Source organism: Schistocerca gregaria, chromosome 3, assembly GCF_023897955.1.
Source record: "Schistocerca gregaria isolate iqSchGreg1 chromosome 3, iqSchGreg1.2, whole genome shotgun sequence".
Taxonomy (NCBI): domain Eukaryota; kingdom Metazoa; phylum Arthropoda; class Insecta; order Orthoptera; family Acrididae; genus Schistocerca; species Schistocerca gregaria.
The window spans coordinates 690,337,849-690,357,396 of NC_064922.1; positions in this window are offsets into that span (position 1 = coordinate 690,337,849).

Here is a 19,548-nt window from a genome sequence, read left to right on the forward strand (position 1 = left end):
CCACCAGGTACAGAGAAGCTGATCTGGGTGAGCGTAGGTATGGGCCTACATAAGGATTTATTATATATTATAGAGCTGTTGGAAACTAACGAAGATATGGATGAGTGACACTGTTCTCTACACAGAGGTATAGCACACGTCAGAGATACGGACTGAGATTTTATGATTCTCGTCAGTCTTGATAATTCTGACAGAGATAAACTGAGTCTGCCGAAAGATTTATTAGTTTCCAATTTAGATTTGACAGATAAGGGTGATATCGACAGGTCAAGCGAAGATATCTGCCACAAGTAAATCATCAATGCAACTGCCTTACATGAGAGAGTGAACATTTACAGGGAAATGATACAAAGGCAATGGAAGCTTTGTTACAGCAGTTAATGGATTTATTTAATCTGAGTGATCCATTAGCAGTGACACTACTCACGCAACACAGAATTTCAGCTGGGAATAATACTCCAGTGTACAAGAAACAATATCGAGATCTGAAGTGTATCCCTCCGGTAATGGAAGAATTTATCGACCAGCAGCTAACTGACAGTATTATTGAGCATAGTGACAGTTCCTGAGGAAGGACACGTCTAATTTCGGTAGCAAAAAAGTCAGAAAGTCAGCAGATGGCTCTAAAAATTTTAGATTTTGCTGTGACTGCCAGTACCTCAATGCACGAACGATCACAATGCACAGCTGATACCAAATACGACAGGGATTCTCGATAATGGATTTAAAGAGTAGATATCATTAAATGGAAGTATTGCCAGTGGGTTGACTAAAGACAACTTTCTACATCCAAGGAGGTCATTTCCAATGTCGTCGAACGCCATCTGGACTCAAGAACGTATCCGCCATGTTTCAGAGGTTACTTGATGGTGTATTTAGTGGACTGAAATCAAAACAATATTTGATGCGTTTGGATGACATAATATTGTTTTCAAAGCACATGGAAGACTATGTATGACGATTGGAGGAGGTATTCATGAGACTGATACATCTACATCTACATCTACATGACTACTCTGCAATTCACATTTAAGTGCTTGGCAGAGGGTTCATCGAACCACAATCATACTATCTCTCTACTATTCCACTCCCGAACAGCGAGTGGGAAAAACGAACACCTAAACCTTTCTGTTCGAGCTCTGATTTCTCTTATTTTATTTTGATGATCATTCCTACCTATGTAGGTTGGGCTCAACAAAATATTTTCGCATTCGGAAGAGAAAGTTGGTGACTGAAATTTCGTAAAAAGGTCTCGCCGCGACGAAAAACGTCTATGCTGTAATGACTTCCATCGCAACTCGTGTATCATATCTGCCACACTCTCTCCCCTATAACGCGATAATACAAAACGAGCTGCCCTTCTTTGCACCCTCTCGATGTCCTCCGTCAATCCCACCTGGTAAGGATCCCACACCGCGCAGCAATATTCTAACAGAGGATAACAACACGACTAATGCTAGGCATGGTAAATGTCATTTTGCAGCAACGAAAATAAATTATCTTGGTCATATAATTAGCAAAGAAGGTGTGAGTACAGATCCACGCTTGGACTCAGCAGTTCAGGATTTTTCGCCGCTGAAGACAGCTAAGCAGTTGCAGAGTTTCATCAGCCTTTGAACCATTTGTTATAGAAATGGCCAAAATTTGAATCATATATCGAAAGTCAGAAAGCATCGCATACTTTAAAGCGAGCGCTGATATTCTACCAAGTTTTGATATCCCCCAACTTGAGAAAAGAATTTGTTCTGTTTTGTGATACAAGTAGTACAGCTCTTGGATGTGAGCTAGGACAGAATATAGACAAAAAGAGCATCCTGTAGTACATGTATACTGACAGTTGAACAAAGTAGAGCAAAATTATTCCATGACTGAGTAGGAGATGCTGGCAGTAATCTAAGATATTACATATTTCCACTGTTACTTATAAGGCCAAAAGTTTAAGTTAATGGCATATCACACTGCTCACAAATGGTTGCTAGGATTGAAGGATTCTTGCAGAAGATTAACAAAGTGGGCACCCGGTTTGAGTGAATGTGATTGCACAGTAATACGCAAACGAGAGAAAAGGCCTGATAACAGCAACAGCTTGAGTAGAAAAATTGCAGTTCTACAAACACTGAGCAGGATCACTGCTGAATGGCGAAAGGCTCAAACTGCATCTTGTAGGGAGTTTACTGCAATAGATGATTATTCAATAGGTATTAGTCACGAATCCATATACATCAAAAGGCAAAACAATAAAATTCCGACATGATACCATGGACCATAACAAGTAGTGAAAATGGCGTCGGTGTTAAAATAAAATAAAGGCACGGAAGATTACTTCGATTATTCACTTGGAACATATTAAGCCTTTTAAGAGCGCTGATGATGCATTGCCACAGATACCAGTGGCATGCGAAGCCTCGTGGAATAAAGAAGAAACAGACAACTACTGGCCAGGGTACGTCAAAAATGCATTCCATCTTTAAGTCACATCGATAGATAATTTTTTAAAATATTGTTTACCTATATTACACTTCCTTTGTTCTTGTGTGGAGTGTTAGGAAATCGTCCAGTTTTATTCTGTACTATTTATAGTATGTTTTAAATTGTTTTTCTTTCTTTTTTTCTTACTTTTCGTTATATCGGGATCGGCATACTGTTGTTTATATATATGGTGGTAGAATTTTGCCCTGTTAATCTTCTGATGGGAGTCGAAGATAGTAATAAAGATGCCTTTCCCTCAGGGTACAGGTACGGACAAAAATTGTATTAATTGATGGCAGCACTCTAATATGGTTGGAAGACCTACAGAGATGCGAGAGGGTTAGTGTTAGAATGTGCGCAAGTAGGATGATACAGACTGGTGTACAGCCATTCAAGGTTCAGTTGCTCCTGGGAAAAACCGAAGCATCTGAATGTCAAAAGGAAGTGTTAATGCCATATTCGCATTTCCAGAGACCAGGTACCCACCGCGTCTACACAGCTTTTTCACCAGAAGTATAATAAACCGTTAATAACACGGGAAACCAACATGTGTGAATAGAGTGGAATTACTGGATAGCAGAATAATAACAAACAGTACGACTTGTGATTTATGTTCACTGTTAGGAACACATTTAAGTGGGAACAACCTATGTTGTGTTGCCCCGAGAAGCTGTTAGAGGTGCTGCCTACCAAAAATGTAACCTTCCTAAACACTACCCTGAATCCAAACAGTCTACGCTGACTAGACGAAGTAATAGGGAGGATTATGCCTAAACAAATGTTCTAACACATACAGGAATACTGTGACAGTATCATCACTATGATCATGACATCTACCAGGGCTGTAGTGGTTCTGATTCCGATTTGTGTAATCTACTTCTGTTTTAAACGAAAGTCAGTGCAACACTCAGATTTACCTGTGGATCAGATACCCATTGATTGGTTTGTAAATAAAGCTCAGATATAGTAAGCGATTTACGTGTAAATTAATAGATATGTGAATAATTGTGATACTGTGTAAGAAATGGTTTGTGCAGAAACATATACTACCGATGAAATGTATCAACTTCTGAAAATCATATAAATTATCTGTATGGTAGCAGAAGAACAATTAAAGCTGTATAATGTGTGACTATTGATGCTAAATATGTAGGATGAATTTATTACGAATACTCCAAGCAGAAAAATTCTAGACGCATTTTCTGAAGCAAGGGAAAGATGTTATATCCGAGGATGGTATCGCAAGTGGACACTAAAAATTCTTCGAAGTTCTATCTTGGAAGCTACCGAAAGCCAAACTGCCTGTGTCAATGATCAGTAGGCTGCCAACTAGGGGGAAATGTTGAGTGAGTTCTGTCTAACACAGAAGCTATCACAGCAGGAGGGAACGACTAAGTACCCATGTCTACAAATGAAGCTTAATGACGTCATGGAAGCTGAGAGAGACTGTCATACCAGCGACAAATCGGAGTTTCGTAAGGAAGGCTAGGTATAACACAACAATAAGTATACAGGTGATAAGACAACAGAAAAGATTCTCTGAAAAGTGAAGCTGCGAAAGTTTGAAGTCACTAGGAAAGGTGACAGCAAGAGGCAACCAGGACACATGATGTCATAACCATCCCCACCGCCACAGAGCACACAGGAAGCGCCAAAAGAAATACTCCATCCGTGTAAATAAATGTTTCGCTGCTGATTAGCGAGTGCTGTTTGCCCAATGTGTAGCCTCAGCTCTTGTGTCAGTTGCAGCTGTCCAATGAGAGGAAAGGCAATGGAGGTCGCTTTTCGGCATGCCTAGATGTCTTCGATCGTCTATGAAACCACGAGTCCAGATTGAAGGACGCTGCTGCTGCTGGCTCCTGTTTCCTAAAAAGGAGTTGAAAGCCGAGTCCTGAGAGCCTGTGAGTACTTCAGGTGCACCTGTGGCGAGACTCCTGAGTGTAAATCTTCGACGTCTATGAGAGCGCTTTGGATTCCGCGGTCGACGGCCGCCCATGACGTTCCAGCCGCCACCTGAGACTTTGCTGTGCTGACGTTATTGCAAGATGTGTGCAAGCTGGTCTCCTGCCACTCATGAGGTTCTACACTGCCGACCCGAATGTGGGGCGGCACTTTGGAAGACAGTCTTGTATTACTGCCTGGGTCGAAGGCTTCCATCAAGTCACTCATCGATCAGTCTGGCCTGGCAACGGAAAACAGCAAATCGAAAGCTGAAATTTTAAATTTAGCATTTGAGAAATCTTTCACGCAGGAGGATCGTACAAATATGACGCCGTTGGAGTCTCGTACCCGATTCCCGTATAGAGCACATAGTGATAGACATCCCAGGGGTTGTGAAGCAGCTGAATAGGTTGAAAAGAAATAAATCGCCAGGTCCTGACGGGATTCCAATTCGGTTTTACAGAGAGTACTCTACTGCATTGGCTCCTCACTTAGCTTGCATTTATCGCTAAACTCTTGCCCAACATAAAGTCCCGAGCGACTGGAAAAAATCGCAGGGTGTTGTCCATTCATCAGCCCGGCTTTAGAAAGCATCTCCTGCGAAACGCAACTCTCCCTTTTTTCACATGATATCTTGCGAACCATGGATGAAGGGTGTCAGACGGATGCCATATTCCTTGACTTACGGAAAGCGTTCGACTAGGTGCCCCACTACAGACTCCTAACTAAGGTACGAGTATATTGGATTGCTTCCCAAATATGTGAGTGGCTTGAAGACTCCGTAAGTAATAGAACCCAGTACGTTGTCCTCGATGGTGAGTGTTCTTCGGAGATGAGGGTATCATTGGAGTGCCCCAGGGAAGTTTGGTAGGTCTGCTGTGGTTTTCTACCTACATAAATGATCTTTTGGATAGGGTGGATAGCAATGTGCAGCTGTTTGCTTATGATGCTGTGGTGCACGGGAAGGTGTTATTGTTGAGTGACTGTAGGAGGATACAAGATGACTTGGACAGGATTTGTGATTGGTGTAAAGAATGGCAGTTAACAATAAATAAAGATAAATGTAAATTAATGTAGATGAACAGGAAAAAGAATCATGTAATGTTCGAATACTCCATTAGTAGTGTAGCGCTTGACACAGTAACGTCGATTAAATATTTGGGCGTGACATTGCAGAACGATATGAAGTGGGACAAGCATTTAATGGCAGTTGTGGGGAAGGCGGATAGTCGTCTTCGGTTCATTGGTAGAATTTTTGGAAGATGTGGTTCATCTGTAAAGGAGACCGCTTATAAAACACTTATACGACCTATTCTTGAGTACTGCTCGAGCGTTTGGGATCCCTAACAGGTCGGATTGAGGGAGGACATAGAAGCAATTCAGAGGCGGGATGCTATATTTGTTACTTGGTAGGTTTGATCATCACGCTAGTGCTACAGAAATGCTTCAGGAACTCGGGTGGGAGTCTCTAGAGAAAAGGAGGCGTTCTTTTCGTGAATCGCTACTGAGGAAATTTAGAGAACCAGCATTTGAAGCTGACTGCAGTACAATTTTGCTGTCGCCAACTTACAACTCGCGTAAAGACCACAAAGATAAGAGAGGTTAGGGCTCGTACAGAGGCATATAGGCAGTCATTTTTCCCTCGTTCTGTTTGGGAGTGCAACAGAGAGAGAAGATGCTAGATGTGGTACGAGGTACCCTCCGCCATGCACCGTATGGTAGACTGCAGAGTATGTATGTAGATGTAGATGTAGATGTTCTTGTCAACGAAGTTTCCTTGGCGCTTTTGAGTGTAATTTTAGAATCCCACCACTGTATCCTACACAACTCTCTTCTGAGAACCGTAGGAGACTGCAACCGGACCTGTATAGTAGGTACTGCACTAATGTCTCCCAGCCTGTCATCATCGTCCCAGTGGATTGTCTCAAGGTCGATATTATACTTAGTGATTGAACTTCGTTCGTTAAAAGTGCATGTGGAAAACCCAAAAAATTTGTTATTTTGTGTCCTTTACATATGTCTCCCTCTTTTTTTTAGTTTTGTTTGATGTAACAACTTAGTCCTTCAAAATTTTGTTTCAGTGTCTGATAGAAACTGAGCATTTTTTGTCGTTCTTTCTCCTAAGGATCTGCGGTAGTACCTTCTCGCCTGCCTTGTTCTACATCTTAAGGATTGTAGGGTGGGCCTCCAGGGGATTTTGAGCTCTTTTGACTTCCTAACAGATGTTGTTATAGTCGTGTCTTGAGCATCTGCGTCAGTCGCACCAGTTCGTTGCCTTTGGCGTCAACATAAAGACCACTTCCGTGAAGTGGCGCTGTCTTGAATTCTGCCTTTAAAATTTCCCAATTGACTTTGCGTAAATCGTATAGTATTCGCTCTGGACGTTAGCGTCTGAGTCATTATCTACTACTGTCGTGAGGTTGTGGTCACTTGCGGCAAGACCTCTGAGACCGTTCAGTAATGTGGGTATTAACTTTCGAGTTTGCGTGAGTGGTATGTATGTTTTCAGCAGTGGATAGTCAGTCAAAACATGAGTACGGACCAAGCATGAAAACAGGAAGAAGGTGTTCTGAACTGTGAAAAAAGAATCGAAATAGAAACGGTGCGCTGTCCAAGCTCAATCTGTGCAACGTCGAGCAGATAACAAGATTCACGCCGTCGTGGTTATGTGGCCACAGTGTTGGACTGCAGAGCGAAAGATCAGGGTTTAAACCTCCCTCGTGCCCCTTTTTTTCACACAATTCTGAACTTTCCGGCCGGTTATTGACGTTTCTGCCCTCCTTCTGCATTCTTGGCAAATTTCACATTATACATTGGTTGTAGAATGTGAGTCGTGTGGTAAGAATATGTTACCGTCGCAAGTAAATGGGACGAATAGTGAGAGAAGGACAGATATCACATAGATCTTTCACAGAAATGAAAACAACAAATAAACAGGTGTGAACCACGTTACAACAAAGGAATTCAAGAGTCAAAACTTCCAAAACAGAATGCAAGTGTCATAACATGTGGTACCTGCGTAGAACAAATAGGACGTACGTATACCTGGAAGTCCCTTCCTTACACCTCGCTATTGCAAACGGACGTTACCCCACGACACAGACACAAATCTGAATACAGCGAATAGACACGTCAATGTCCGAACTTAAAGTTCATAATTTTGCAAGAAAAAAAAGAAGAAAAAGTGGCAAGAGGAGATTCGAACACAGATCTTCTCATTCGTAGTCCAACGACATGACCACACGACCACGACGCCGTGGCTATTCAAATTTGCTCGATGCTGCATATCTTGTACTTGAACCACTCACTGTTTCTATTTTGCTTTTTTTTCACAGTTCTTCCTGTTTTCATGCCTGATCAGTGCTCAGCATTTGACACGCTATCCACTGGGCCATCTCACCACTAAATCTGAGGGGAGTGCGATGGGGAATTTCCCTAATAAGTATGGGTAGCGAAAAAGTCTGTGTGAGTGTGATGGTACTGGTTATAAGACGTTCGGTACAGCTGAGCTATGTATCGACAAGTTTTGTGTGATCACTACTCATCCAGGCTGGGAAGCTATATTCCACAACAGTGCAATCCCAGAGCTGAAGCACGTAGTGTCGATGCAGTTGATCCCCATGATATGCCACAGAATAATAAGTAACAATGAGAAAACTTAATTGCCAGCCGTGGTGGCCGAGCGGTTCTAGGCGCTACAGTATGGAACCGCCAGACTTCTACGGTCGCAGGTTCGAATCCTGCCTCGGGCATGAATGTGTATGTAGTGCTTAGGTTAGTTAGGTTTAAGTAGTTATAAGTTCTAGGGGACTGATGACCTTAGCAGTTAAGTCCCATAGTGCTCTGAGCCATTTTAACCAAAACTTAACTTTTCAACTGCAAGAAGGTCATTTTGCTGGTAAATTACACTAATTTCTCTCATCTTTCACTCTGTGAGCATTCTGTTGTCCTGCCTACGCTGCTAAAACGACAGTGAGCGAATGTTCCCGGGGTCGGCGACACACTGGTTGTGTGATATCGCGCTCGTTAGCTGATGCGACGCAAATTCAACTGTTGCCATAGGGCCGGTGGTATGAGTAAAGTCAGTTCTTTCTCCCCTTCTCTAATGCAACTGGAAATAACCGGAATGAAATTCGGTAACACAATCTTAAGAAAATCTCTGACTTCGTGCTGCTGGTTTTGTATAGACTGACCAGGCAATTTCTAATAATAATCAGTTGAATAATGGAATGCTGAAAATTTCTTTAATTATTACTACAATATGAAGACCACATGGAAAGAAAGGGGATATATCCATTTTATAGATTTTTCTGGAGAGAAATTTTAAAGCATAAAGGGTTTCTGTTTCACTGGTTATTGAAATATGCTTTTGCAATTTATACACTACATTCAACGGCCTTTTCTTTAGGATTCCTTAAAAGCGGAATGAATTTAAAAAAAATTGGACCCTGTATGTCTTTTTATATGATTTTTTTTGTACAATGCACTAATTAGATTGGAAAAGTTAGAATGTAATGGGGTATTGGGATGATATTTCACTATAAAACTTCCCTGCAACTCCTTTGAGAAAGATCTATTCATCTTTCAGTCTAGTCATTATTGTATAGGATGTTCATGACTAATCAGGTCTTAGGAACAATGCTGTTCTGTTTTTATTTTCATTGAAATCATGTAAATTATGATGATTAATAAGCCCATGTCTCAACGTTTGTATCTTTAAATCACCTGGTATACAATTACCAACAATTATACAATAAATGGTTACAACACATACTATAAAAATATGATTAATAGGACGTAATTTCAGTTATCACCATAAATCGCAGTACTTATAACCCGCAGTCTTCATTTCTCGCTTTTTACTTATTACAAACAAATAACACAAAACGTGTTTGGAAATTCACTGTCGAAAAGGAATATTTGTTTAGTACTCTTGGGCCCCCGTGCACAGAAAACCTTCAGTTCTTGCAGATCACGATACTTTTCCTTGGTGATAGGTAGCAGTCCCGAAACATTGGACATGCGACCTCTTGTTAGCATGCTATCTCACCAGGTTTGTTTTAATAAAGCAGGACCTTCTATTTCACACACTGATATGATCTGGTTTCATTTAATTGCTGTGACTGAAGTCTTTACCAGCCTACCATTGTAACAGGGTGAAGGGAAGAAAAACTCTCCTTCTGCAAGTTCTGGTTCCTCTTCCATTCATCCAGCAGGAAGTAACAATTGATGTGATCCAAGATCCGTTGTAACTGTCACGATGTACGACTAGCTACGGATGGTGACGTTCTGTCTTCATCTCCTTAATAACTCGCGATGGAAATTCACATTTTTTTCGGTATCTGGGTTGCCAGAAATCAGTCCATTCACGTATGATTGAGCCAACTTCAACAACCTGAAAAGGTGTGGGTTTCGCACGCGCATCTTTAATTATGCCTATCCAGTCTTTTAGGAACTCAGTTTTTTTTACGCCTGATGAGGCCCACGTCTTTGTCACTTTCCAGGTATGAATGTCCTCTTCCTGAGAATGTCACACGAATTGATTCAGCTCGCTTTGCATGATGGACAAGATAATGGATGAATTTGAAAAGGGTGTAGTTTCTGCTTTGACCACGACAGGAGTCACAGAAGATTTCGAAATTTTTAATCTCAGGATCCAGAGACGAAGTAACACAATGATGCAGGAAAGAAACTACTTCATTTGAATCTTAATTTCCTATAGTTTCACGATAAACATAAGATACGGCATTCTGTCTAAGAGTCGATGTATGTTAAATACATACAGAGAAATCTGTCGGTTATAATAGACAATGTTGGTGCTGATGTTTGAACATGGAAGATTTCGTTGGAGTCCATACATATTGTTCTGTGTTTGTAAACTTTTTGCTTCTCTGTCGAGGTTGTCTTTTACGCTGACAGAAAGCATCAACTTTACGGCGGTGTAGTTTATATTCAGCATTCTCTCTCTTAATATTACTTTGAACGTCTGATCTTTCCTTTCCATCTGTTGCATGTGTGAGTTGTGCCTCTAGAGCTTTGAAAGTTACAGAAAACTTATCACAAATACTGCATGTACAAGTATCACTTCGAGAGAAACCGAATGATATATGAAATTCTGTACACTCCTGGAAATGGAAAAAAGAACACATTGACACCGGTGTGTCAGACCCACCATACTTGCTCCGGACACTGCGAGAGGGCTGTACAAGCAATGATCACACGCACTGCACAGCAGACACACCAGGAACCGCGGTGTTGGCCGTCGAATGGCGCTAGCTGCGCAGCATTTGTGCACCGCCGCCGTCAGTGTCAGCCAGTTTGCCGTGGCATACGGAGCTCCATCGCAGTCTTTAACACTGGTAGCATGCCGCGACAGCGTGGACGTGAACCGTATGTACAGTTGACGGACTTTGAGCGAGGGCGTATAGTGGGCATGCGGGAGACTGGGTGGACGTACCGCCGAATTGCTCAACACCTGGGGCGTCAGGTCTCCACAGTACATCGATGTTGTCGCCAGTGGTCGGCGGAAGGTGCACGTGCCCGTCGACCTGGGACCGGACCGCAGCGACGCACGGATGCACGCCAAGACCGTAGGATCCTACGCAGTGCCGTAGGGGACCGCACCGCCACTTCCCAGCAAATTAGGGACACTGTTGCTCCTGGGGTATCGGCGAGGACCATTCGCAACCGTCTCCATGAAGCTGGGCTACGGTCCTGCACACCGTTAGGCCGTCTTCCGCTCACGCCCCAACATCGTGCAGCCCGCCTCCAGTGGTGTCGCGACAGGCGTGAATGGAGGGACGAATGGAGACGTGTCGTCTTCAGCGATGAGAGTCGCTTCTGCCTTGGTGCCAATGATGGTCGTATGCGTGTTTGGCGCCGTGCAGGTGAGCGCCACAATCAGGACTGCATACGACCGAGGCACACAGGGCCAACACCCGGCATCATGGTGTGGGGAGCGATCTCCTACACTGGCCGTACACCTCTGGTGATCGTCGAGGGGACACTGAATAGTGCACGGTACAACGAAACCGTCATCGAACCCATCGTTCTACCATTCCTAGACCGGCAAGGGAACTTGCTGTTCCAACAGGACAATGCACGTCCGCATGTATCCCGTGCCACCCAACGTGCTCTAGAAGGTGTAAGTCAACTACCCTGGCTAGCAAGATCTCCGGATCTGTCCCGCATTGAGCATGTTTGGGACTGGATGAAGCGTCGTCTCACGCGGTCTGCACGTCCAGCACGAACGCTGGTCCAACTGAGGCGCCAGGTGGAAATGGCATGGCAAGCCGTTCCACAGGACTACATCCAGCATCTCTACGATCGTCTCCATGGGAGAATAGCACCCTGCATTGCTGCGAAAGGTGGATATACACTGTACTAGTGCCGACATTGTGCATGCTCTGTTGCCTGTGTCTATGTGCCTGTGGTTCTGTCAGTGTGATCATGTGATGTATCTGACCCCAGGAATGTGTCAATAAAGTTTCCCCTTCCTGGGACAATGAATTCATGGTGTTCTTATTTCAATTTCCAGGAGTGTATTAAATGCTTTACGATAAGTTTCATATGATACGGAACAAGTAGAATGTGTCTCTTGAAACATGTTGAACGTCTTCCTGATTGTGAGTTCTTCACGCAAATACGGTTCCTGTGTTTTATTTATGCTGTAATGACTGGACCGTCCTTTAAACGACTTGATGTGAGCGCAGATGTTTTGCTCTGCTTCTGTTGAATGCTTATGAACTTGGATTCCGTGTTTCCCTCGTTTATGAACTGTCTTCATTTTTAAAAGAATTCTTGATAGTTTCTAATCTTTTCTTTGAAATACCATGCAGTGATATAAAGGCCTTTTGACAAACAGACAATTCTGTCAAAGTATTGTCTCTCATTATTCTAACCTTATAATGAAATGCATAATCACGCAAAGTAACTACTGACTCATCTCTGTGAGGCCTTCGGCGTAGTATATTTCCAACAGAAATCAGTCGTGTCAGGTAACAACTTTGCTCATTCCAGTCCCTCAGCAAACTGAAATTAAATATTAATGTAGACTTCTCCGAATCTGTTAGCAAATCAGTACAATTCTTCTTACAATTACAATGCTCTCCCACTTCTTGTGACACTTTTCTTAGCTTTACAAATACTTCAGATTGTCTACCAAAGCTCTGTCTTTTTCTAGAACTACCACTGCAGCTTGACTCTCAATATTCCATCACTAGCTGAAACACCGACCTCAGCTGGATTTTACATGATATTCAATTCTATCACACTACAAACCACTGAAGCGATTGTCAACATTGACATTTTTCGAATGTTTTGGGAGTGAAACATGTGACACCAAAATTTATATCAATAGTGTTAAATTTCGAACTAAAACAGCGACGGTTGTAAGTTGCTCAGGAGTCGTAAGACTGAGCGATTAACGTGGTAACTTGTGGAACTACCAAAACATGTCATAACAGACGATGAAACATAGGTTTACAGATAGGACGTCAACACTAAGGTTAAATTGTCCTATTGCATGTGTTCTGGACCGGCGAGAACGAAAAATCTCGACAAATACTGATAATTGTAAAGGTTGTGCTCACTTTCTTTGACTATAAGGGCACAGTGCGGTGTTAGTTATCGCCACCAGGTCGAACCGTTACTAAGGAATACTACTTACAAGCTCAACGCAGCTTACGTGAAGAAATCCAAAACGAAACCCCGAGATTTGTGGCAAAACCATTCATAGCTTTTGCACCACGATATTGCACCTGTACACATTTCGTTGTTCCATCCTGAATTTTTGGCCGAAAACAATAATTCACGAATGATGTGGCAGGGGACTTCAAGGCGTAGCTATATAAGTCGTTCCACAGTGAGACCATACTAAGACCATTACGTAATAGGAGTGACGAATTGTCAGAAGGGAGTTCGTTTTCTGGATTTCCTGTTGATACAGTTTTGCTGCGTGTCTTCGGAGTCCTTCGGGACGGCATAAATGAATAAACCGTTCTCGGTTTTCAAGCCGCGTCAATTCGAATATAATCCTCGAACTTTCGATGACTTTCTCCACCATCGTCGTCAGTTGTTCATTGACCGCCGGGGCTGCTACGGTTTTTCGCATATATAGGCATGATGACATCAGCAGCCAACTAGGTCTATCTGATTGGCTGCTGATGGTGTCATCATGCCTATATAAGCGAGAAATCGTAGCAGCCCGGAAGTAAATGAACTCCTGACGACGATGTCTGAGATGGTCATCGAAAGCTCGTGGATTTTATTCGAATTGACGCGGCTTGAAAAACCGAGAACGGTTTATTGATTTTTGCTGCGATTCGTGACAGGTGCAACACCACAGCATGCGAGTGAAACATCGCGCCAACTGGAAACGCGCTCTGTCGTTGAAGTACGTGCTACTGTGCGATTGTTATTGGGAAAACGTCTGAACAGCAACACAGATTAACCGTGAATTTCTGGCTGCACATAGATCAATTCCGCAATCGACATCGAACACAGACGACTACGATCGCAGAGTTTCCATCCGTCACGCCGTTCATTTCTTTGTTCTCGAATGGTTGCGTGACCAAGGAGAATATTTCTGTAGTCGAGAAACTGAACGATTAGTAGGGCGTTCCGACCGTTGTTTACAGAAGCTTGGTAGTTGTTGAAAAGTAGTGTCACACAGCTGCTTCACTTTTAGGTGTATTTGCCAGCCTCAATAATGCGTTATTCATTTCTTGAAGTCCCCTCGTAAATTCTCTAGACACGGCAACATATAAGTTCTTTATGTTTTTCCAAGCATAACGAATACCTTAAAGGACAGCCGGTTTGCATGCACAGATGAGATTAAGAAGCATCTCTGAGAGAGCTGGAAGTTATGTCAAAACTTCCAGAAGTATTTCTCAGATTAAAAAAAGCGTTGTTGTAAGTGAATAACATCCAATGAAGGCTGCTTTGAAGGGTATAACATTGGTGCAAGAAATAAACACGAGGGTCTTTCAGTAAGAAATGCAATCCATTTTCTATTTTATTTTTCTCGGCCAGTTTCGGTTGAAAAGATGCACAGTTTGTTGTGGTATATCGTAGAATATTTCTGCTTGCGTTAGGTAACGGCGCTATGTGTAGGCTTCAAATTGGCGTCTGTAAAGGAGGTACGTTCCACGCAGAGAGCTGTCACTGAGTATCTTTTGGGGAAAACCTGTGTAAGACGTCGTGGTCTCCAGACCTTCATTTGCTTTCATATTCCGCCCTCACAATCATATTCTGCACATCAAGATGCCACCCAAACTCGACAAGATAAAGTCAATTTTGTATGAATTCATGTAAACGATACACAATTAACAAGTAAGCGCACCGTGGTTGAAATATTCGAGGCTGTTGTACACACGTACATTCCAGACACGACGGTCACAGGAGCTTTTAGTTCGGGAGAGAAACCGCACAACGCGACGCCGGTCCCTTCAGAGGACGACCCAGCCTATGTCGGCCGGTGACCGCCCATGTAGCGACAGAGTGGAAAGGGGGAACGACCCCGTGTTCGGCTTAAAAGCAAATTCCGCTACATTGTGTGGGAACGGCCAGCCTACGCATTCTTTACACATTGCAAGCAGTTTCAGTGATTTTCACAGAGAGACAGCAAACGCCAAACGCTAATGTTACAGGTTTCCGGATTGATCGCCTTAAACGAAACGTTATTCTCCCGTTTTAGAAGAGCAATGCTGATTGGCAGACGATATTTCTGACGCTTTGAGCTGAAGGAATAATGGAAGAGACCGAAAGATATACCCATTCACGTCTGGCTTGAACAGGAGCTGTCCCGGTGTCGCTCTTGGAGCGAGGAACAAGCCTCTCCTCAGTAATTCACTGGGAAAGCGAATCGAAGGGCGACTCTATATTGAGTCCTTGCGATTAAGCTATGTTCACTGTGTTGGCTGACACACTTATTGTCCAGTGTGAACGGACAGAGTTATATTTAAACGCCTGCAAGCGAATTTTGAGTGTCATCGCGGTGGACTGGTTATCTGACCGGTGTACCATGCCAATAGTTAGACTAGGGGCGAATAGAGATCCTTGACTTCATCAAGGCACAGGTAGAGTTTGATTGGCGAAGGTTAATCCAGATAGAACGAGAATTATCTTATTTGTCAGCAGCAAGCGGTGCAGACAGCAGTCATCGCAGCTTACGGTATTGTGTGCTACAGCTATTGCGAGCCCCATATTTCCTCCACAACAGTACACTTTACTACATTTCACACGCGATAGCCTTAACCATACCTAGGAACATTCTAAAGTATAATTATTCAAGTTGAGTAGGCGCGACTCTCAGCCTTTCTACCAAGTCAACAACCATCTTAAACTTTGTATAGAAATTTCATTAGCGAATCCTATCCTTGAGAGGTAACTTCACATTCCGAAAAGAACCCGAATATAACTTGTTCAATTCATAACTAAAAGGGCCATTGTGATTTCTCAGAATTTTTGCAAAATAAATAATAACTTTGGATAAATTCATGTTTTTCTTACACTAACTAGCACTACTTCAGTACCCAAGTATCCCACTAGTTACGTAAGAATTTTTTTGAATTTTTGTGTCATTTCCCCAGAAGATATTTATTGCTGAAAGTTTTTCAGGCATTTCTCTTTACAACGTTAGGAGCATCTGTCTGCCTTCTGTAGTAGTGTGGGGGTGGAAATTGCATCATCCAGGAGCCACAGGGTAAAGGGTACATCTCAGATTAATCCGTCGCGCAGAATAACAGAATATCAGATCAACCCCACACCTCAGACCTGAACATCGAAAATATTCATAAGCGTTTGCAGAATGTCTACGGAGACCTAGTAGAGAACTAAAGCACAGTGAATAGTTGGCCGACGCGTCTGTCATCATCGCAACAAGATCGCGCAAACCTGTCCGATCTTCCGCGTGCTGCCCAGCTGCACACAGCTGTGAATCTGCAGTGTTGGAACGGCGGAAACTCTCGTTCGAGGTGATCAACCGATCACAATCATACATCTCGCTGCTCAACTGGACGTCTCTGTCGATAGTGCTGACAAACTCGTCCACCTGTTGGGGTACTCAAAGGTGTCTGCCCACTGGGTTGCTCGCCATCTAACAGAAGACCATAAAAGAGCAACGAAGGACCATCTGCGCGGAATAGCTTTCGCGTTACGAGGATGATCGTGACATTTTTTGTCGAATATCGTCACAGACGATGAGACACGGGCGCATAACTTCGAAACAGAAACAAAACAGCAATGCACTGACAGGCACAACACTAACTCTCCTCCAAAGGAAAAGATCAAATCCGCACTCTTAGCCGGTACAATCACGGCGGCGGTCTTCTGGGCTCTGAAGGGGTTTTCTGTTTGGTGTCTTCCCGCATGGTCTCACAATCAACAATGAAGAGTATTGTGCTACCCTCAGGAAGTTGAGGAAACAACTTCAGCCTGTTCGTCGCCACAAAAATGCGAAGGGACATCTCCTTCTGCAAGATAGCGCAAGGCCTCACACAAGTCTGAGCACAGGATGGGAACTCAAGAAACTTCGTTGAACATTTTTTGTCTCATCCATCCAACAACCCGGATCTCACATCTTCCGACCTCATCTGTTGGGCCCAATGAAAGATGCACTCTGCCAGAAACAGTACTTGGATGGTAACATACGCGCTTACAAGTCCTGTAGTAAGTTGGCGTAAGGTCATCGCATTAAATGGAGATTATGTTGAAAAATAGGATTTTGTAGAGTAGCGCCGCTCGCTTTGAACGTAAAACTGAAAACAGAAAAGAGTACCAAAAACCCAATAAAAGCCCCAAAATCCAAATTTCAAGTCCCAATGGAATAGCATCAGATGGATAGCAGCAAGTATATAGAAAAGAAATCCAGTATAAAGTGACTTAATTTTTTTAAAAGGTAAAGAAAACAAATAGAATACATTAGTTTCAAATTAAAATAATTGTAGATCGCAAACTAGTGTACTTAAAGATCACAGAATAGAACGAGTGAACTCAAAGAACATTCCTTCTGTGTACTCATTGAGGACACTGCGTAATACAGAAGAAAGAAGGTCATACATTGTTAATGTGCTGCTAGCGCATGCTGGATCAGGTCGTATCTCAACGTGTGTTCTTGTACGTAAGCGCGACGAGATTGTTTTAGTGCATTTTTGGAAATTTTGCGATCTGCTAGGAATCATAAACTTGAAATAGGTAGATCATCAACCTTGGTTATATCATTACGTAAAGCCAAGAAAGGAAAAGATTCGAACTTGTCTTAAATTATCATACAGGGAAGACTGAACTTTGCCCCGAAGTAATAGACTGTTAGCAATTTACCGACATAGGAACTGAACATTGGTACTGAATTGTGAGAAAGTACTGAAGTTTCGTTAATTGTAGCAAATAAAAGCTGCATCTTGTTACAAACTCTCTGGCTGAAACTTAACTAATTCCACCCAGCATAGGGAAAAGCTACTGCCAAAATACAATGATAGGACGTGAATAGTATAGAATAAACAATCAGAAAGTGGATTTACAGTGTGACATTTCGTTCAATCCATTTAATATTGTGAGTTTATGAAATATAGATTTGCGCGACAACATAGATCAAGTAACAGAGCGCAGCATGCATAAATATTCTTTGCCGCGTTAGAAAGTTATTGTACCGATTCTAACTTAAACTGAAAACTTTAGGGGATAAACTATTGCCTGCCGCGGTGGTCTCGCGGTTCTAGGCACGCAGTCCGGAACCGTGCGACTGCTCCGGTCGCAGGTTCGAATCTTGCCTCGGGCATGGATGTGTGTGATGTCCTTAGGTTAGTTAGGTTTAAGTAGTTCTACGTTCTAGGGGACTAATGACCACAGCAGTTGAGTCCCATAGTGCTCAGAGCCATTTGAACCTTTTTTTTTTTTTTTTGGTAAACTATTGCCGTACATGGACTGTAGCCACAATCAGTACAAGAATAGCCATTGCTGTACAACTACGAGTAGCTGTGGTCGCGCACGTCGGGCAGCATATAATTGAGCTGGTCGGTATCATTGATACGCACTCGGCATGAATACAGTGAAGCAGGACAGATTTTTTTATGTAACGTTCCTCATAATACAATATACCTATACATTCGACCGCTAGTTGGTCGGAGCACGAATTTCATCAAGGAACATTTCCAATATATCTTAAGAGGAGCAGTTACAGTAGCCAGAAGAATAGGGAAGGATATGGTATAGTGGAATCCTTAAATGAAACCAACCTTTTTTCATAAAAAATGTGTTGCATTACTTATTCAGCGCCCCTCTTGTTATAGTCTTTCCATGAAACAAAGACTGCCGTTATTTTTTTAACACACCTCATATTATCACGTGAAATGGTGATCAAAGACATTCGAATTCATACTGAGGCTTCCGTTCAGTCTATGTGCTAACCATTCACGAATGAAACAGAAAATGAGTCAATCAGAAAATGTAACAGGAAGTCCCTTCCACTACATTCTGTAACGTTGCATTGCGCGCTGTAGTAGAATGAATACAAGGATGGGGTCAGCATATGTGGCCAGTTTCGAGAACACTAACAAGGCCAATACTGTGGAATAAATCTGTGTGCTGTAGTTCCTTCAGAATAGGACGGAAATAAAATTTGTTTTTTACTGTGTAGGGAATCAGGATAGCCAAGATTATTTCTAGTCAGTACTGCATGTGTAACAAATATCCCGCTTCCTGCATGTGTAATAGCAGTAAAGAGTACAAATAATAATTTTATGGAAGAGACTATAACTTGACCTCCTTTAAGCCAGTAGGAAGTATAGTAATGTCACATAGTGCTGACACAGCAAATCCTTTACTTATGTAAGCGCATTCACCGTAATGGTAGGTAATGTATCACGTGTTAGGTACAGTACCGTTAGGTTCGGTTTTACTGCTACTCCTCAAGGCAACATTTCCGTTCCAGCGAGCGAACAACGCAGCGTAATGCTAACAAGCCAAGCCCGCGCGGCTACGGGTGACACTGCTCCCAAGGGAAAGACTCGTAGTTGGCGATACCTGGTGCGCACTAGCTGTTGCGGTAATGTGCAGTGACCGAGCACGTGTACGTTAGGGCGAGGCAAACACCCGACACCACTGAAATCCTGTTATCTTGTGCATCTCCCACATTATCTG